The sequence below is a fragment of the Pollachius pollachius genome (assembly GCF_949987615.1).
Source record: "Pollachius pollachius genome assembly, chromosome: 8".
Taxonomy (NCBI): domain Eukaryota; kingdom Metazoa; phylum Chordata; class Actinopteri; order Gadiformes; family Gadidae; genus Pollachius; species Pollachius pollachius.
The window spans coordinates 12770224-12775223 of NC_136941.1; positions in this window are offsets into that span (position 1 = coordinate 12770224).

Sequence of the window (5000 nt, forward strand, 5' to 3'; positions counted from 1 at the left end):
CACACACACACAAACAGCCCTCCAACAGCATAGTGCAGACATCAGTGGAGGTTGTGTGAGAAAACTTGGCGGCGGTCTTTCGCGAGCAATCAAGTGAAACCTCTTCTTTTTTTAATCTAGGTTACTGGCCCGCATTGAATATCATCCGCTTTTCCCCTCTCTCTCTCCCTCTTCCTCTGTCTCTCTCCCTCTTCCTCTCCCTCTCTCTCTCTCTCTCTCTCTCTCTCTCTCTCTCCCTCTCCCTCTTTCTCTTTCTCTTTCTCTCAAGGATGCCTGACAGACCTGGAGAGGACATTGGTGTTCGAGAAATAGTATTGGGAGTCAAACTTTCTCTCTCTCTCTCTCTCTCTCTCTCTCTCTCTCTCTCTCGCTCTCTCTCCCTCTCTTTCTCTCTCTCTCTCTCTCTCTCTCTTGCTCTTTCTCTTTATCTCTCTTTCTCTTTATCTCTCTCCCTCCCTCTCTCTCTCCCTCCCTCCCTCTCTCTCTCCCTCCCTCTCTCTCCCTCCCTCTCTCTCATGTGGGAGGTTGACACACTGGTTTGAAGCCGAGGGTGGATAGACATTACACACCTCTCTGTGTGGCCCCCTCTGATACGTGTCTCACTGCGGCGGCGTGGCAGTGAGACACGTCCCCGGCCCCCCCCCCCCTCGCTCTCCCCGCCTCGCCGCCGCTCCACACTCGACAGTTTGGTTCATGCTGTTGTGCTTGTGTGTGATGACCTGTGATGCCGTGCATTGTGTGGCAGCGGTTCCCTCAACGCCGACCGCTGCCCTCCACGCAGTCTTCATCTCTTTAGACATGCAGCCGGCCAGAGCCCCACGCTGCGACGGTCGTGACGACGGGCCCACTGGGACTGTGTGGGAACCCTCTCATGAAGAGGCTCTTGGGTTCTGCAGCCGTCTGTGCTCTGTGTGGGGTCTGTAGGAAGAGGGCCACAGAGAAGTGTGAACGAAGCCATTGATGTAGTTTGGCGACGAATGGCAGTTCTTTTAGTCTTTCGTCAGCTATGTCTTGAATAGAATGTGTATATATAAGGACGATGGTAATATTGAAAATAAAATGCAAAATACGATTATATAGACGAAGGAAAAATAAGGCGTGAAACCAAGGCACCGTGAACCAAATGGAAACAGGGAAATACCTATTGTTTTTTTGAGCTTCAATCAATTCTTTTTTTATCCGGTCAGTGTGTAACAACCCTGGGGGCAGATTCTGAAATGCTAATGTTGTTTACCTGGCGAATCAATCGCTAGTGAGGGGGACCGTGGCCAATCGGTTTGCGTTGATCTTTCCTCAAGCCCTCGGAGACTCGTGCAACAGCATCATTTACTGCCAGCGATGAAGAGGGTGATTACGGCTTTAGAGGAAGATTACATCCCTTCCCCCCCTCCCCCACAACCCCCCTCCGTTTCGATTAGGGTCTCATATGAGAGCAGTCATGGGATATGCTTTTTTGGTTGTTTGTGCACTGCGGTCTGAAAAACACAACCCTGTTTTATTTCCAGAAACACAATGTTTAAATTCATTTTAGTCTGCTTGAACCAAGGCCATGTTCTCTTGACTAAATGCATATGGGCTACTTATGTAATGTAAAGGAAGAATCTGGGTCACACAGCCAAGATAAAGCTGTGCTTATACACATAGTCCAAATCCTGAGTGAAAGCAGGGTGTTAGTTGCTGAAGCAATACTGTTTTAATGAATCACACAAAGCCTCTCTCTCTCTCTCTCTCTCTCTCTCTCTCCCTCTCTCTCTCTCTCTCTCTCTCTCTCTCTCTCTCGCTCTCTCTCTCTGTCTTCCAAACTCCCTCCCTATAAGCAACCCTGATTCAACAGAGACAAGGTGTGTTTGCTAGTTTTGAGTCCTGTAAATTCCCCAACTCATGACCGCTCCTGCCCACCGAGCAACACTGCAGATTGGAACAACCTCCGCGTGATTGTTTGGCTTAACGGATAACCACCACAGGTGCACATCTGCAGTTATGTCCCGACAGTTGCTCCATGGCGGTGGTCTGCGCCAGCGGGGAGAAGGGGGGGGGGGGGGGGGGGGTGACATGCAGGGTAATGCTTATGTCTGCAGGACAGATGGCTGTGGCATAAATGCCGGATGCCACATAAAACCTTGCCACGCTGGACGTATGCAGAGTACAACGGACGTTGACACAGAAAGTTAAATAACATTATTTCCGGAACTTCCGAGGTAGGACTATTGAGGCCATGGAGGGGATTCCACAGCCGGAGAGTGGTGTTCAGCAACACCACTCAACCAGCCCAAAGCTAAATGCTAATGGACCTCATTAAGGGCACGACCTTGGGGACGGCACACACGTTTTCTTTGTGTCTGTTTGTTGTTTCGGGCTTTGCATGCTAAATGCGTTGGACGTGGGCACGCGCTCATGTGTTAATCTCTTGTGCGCCGGAGATAATAGGTCTGACACAATATGCCGCAGCCCGTGGCGTGTACTAAACGCCAGGATTATGTCCTCACAGTCGTGTCGCAAGTTATTACACTTTCTCCCCCAACTTATCACTGTCCTCTGTCCGGGAAGTCATTCAACACGGCAGGCACTCTGTGTCTTTGGCTCTACCTTGTCACTCTCTCTCTCTCTCTCTCTCTCTCTCTCTCTCTCTCTCTCTCTCTCTCTTCTCCTTGATCTGTCTGCTGTGTTTTCAATGTCCTTGCATGCATCAATGTCATCCTCAACAACCCTTCTCTCACTCACCTGTCCCCAACCCCCTCCCTCCCACCCCACCTCCCTCCTGTCCATACCCCCTCCCACCTCCCTCCCTCCCACCCCACCTCCCTCCTGTCCATACCCCCTCCCACCCTCCCTCCCTCCCTCCCTCCCCCCTCCCTCCCTCCCACCCCACCTCCTTCCTGTCCCTACCCCCTCCCACCCTCACTCCCTCCCACCCTCCCTCCCTCCCTCCCTCCCTCCCCCCTCCCTCCCTCCCACCCCACCTCCTTCCTGTCCATACCCCCTCCCCCCCTCCCTCCCTCCCACCCCACCTCCCTCCTGTTCCTCCCCCCCTCCCTCCCTCCCTCCCTCCTCCCTCCCCATCCCCTCCTATCCCAACCCCCTCCCTCCCCCCCTCCCTCCTTCCCTCCCTCCCCCTCCCTCCCTCGCCCCTCCCTCCTGTCCTCTGATTTATGAGTCCTCTCTTGCTCTGTCATTACTGTCTCCAGAAGGGAGCACTGATAGACCGATATGTCACAGCTGTCGCAAAGGCGTCGCGTCCCCGTGTCCACGGGCGCGGTGAATATTATGTTGTGTCAGAAAATATAGCCAGCAGGAGACCTCATTTAGAGATAAATAATAACAATGAAATACAATGAAATAAAGAACATTCAGAGTTATTACTTTTTGTGGCCGGTTTCAGGTTGGTTTGATTTGTTGTTGTTGTTACTGTGGAGGGGGTATGGAGTCGGTTGGGTCTCACGGCTTGACTCTTGATGTTCCCTCTCTGTCTCTCTCTATCGTTGCACTCGTCTTCAGTTCACTGCAGTCCCACACTAACATATGGTGCCTATCATCTGTCCCAAGGGTGAATTCCCCTCTCTTTGATGTTCAGTAACAACCCTTGAAAACAACGTAATATAACTGTTTGGGTTCAACTGCATTATATTTAAAATGCAATTTGGTTTTGTGTGGTCCTCACTTCTCTGCTTTCCTTGGCTGCGGTTTTGGACTTCCACTCCCTCTCTCTCTCTGTCTCTCTCTCTCCCTCTCTCACTTTCTCTCTCTCTCTCTCTCACTGTCACTCACTCTCTCTGTTAACATTTCTTGCTCTTAATCCTGACCTCCTACTCTCACATTGTTACTTGTTTGCCATTTGTATTTCCATCATGTAAAACATTCAATGAAAATGCAGAAGTGGCTGCACCTCTGATTGAACAGACAGGTCTGGGATTCTGCTGGGCAGCTTCAATCAGCAGCAACCCTGGGCATGGTACACGGTAATGGTTGCAGACAGAGGCTTATAAACAGACACAGACACGGCAGCATATGTTTACAGACTCGGCAAGATTACACACACATATATACAGAGATAAATACAAAACCCTCCCTATGACAATCCTGTGTGTGTGTGTGTGTGTGTGTGTGTGTGTGTGTGTGTGTGTGTGTGCTTGTGTCTCTCTTTCTGTGTGCCTGGTTGTGTCTGCTTCCTTGCTTGTGTGTGTGCGCGTGTGTGTATGTGTGTGTTGGTGTGTGTATATGTCTCGGTGTGTGTGTGTGTGTGTGTTGGTGTGTGTATATGTCTCGGTGTGTGTGTGTGTGTGTGTGTGTGTGTGTGTTTGTGCGCGTGTGTGCTATGCGTTTGCGTGTGCATGTTTGCGTGTGCGTGCTTGCTTCAGTGCTAGCCTTTATATGCCAAGCATTGTGTGCCCGGGGGGTCATTACAGGAGATTTATTGCAGCTTTTTGTCTGTAATTCAGCTCCAAGTCTACTCTAATCCGTTGCCCTTTGTTACCCTAAAGCCTAGCTGTGGCTCTCTCTCCTGGTGATCACAGACGTCCTGTTCTGAATGTAACTGGTGACATGGTCATTCAACTAAGAACAAATGTTCTTTTTCAGGCCCCCTGTTTTTCTGGGAGGTTAATATCGGTTAGCGGGCCACGGGGGACACACTAACCGTAGATTACTTTGCCTGCTCGTGGACTAACTCGGCCGAGAAAGCCCAAAACCACAACAGCGCTGCAGAATGCAGCCCCGCCGGCACTGATGAAATATTTAAACCTCTTACGAATCTTTGGCTGGACCGGGAGGAGAGGAACAGGTTGATGGTCTAGACTCTTCCTACTTGAATCGAGACGAGCCTGCGTCTGCACAGACTTCAAACACAGACTGACACACGTTCACACACACATGGACGTATAGACATAGACACACACCAACAATAATGCTAACAGGCATGGACACACACACAAACACACACACAGACAGACAGACAGACAGACAGACAGACAGACTCACTCTCTCACAGACAAACACACACACTT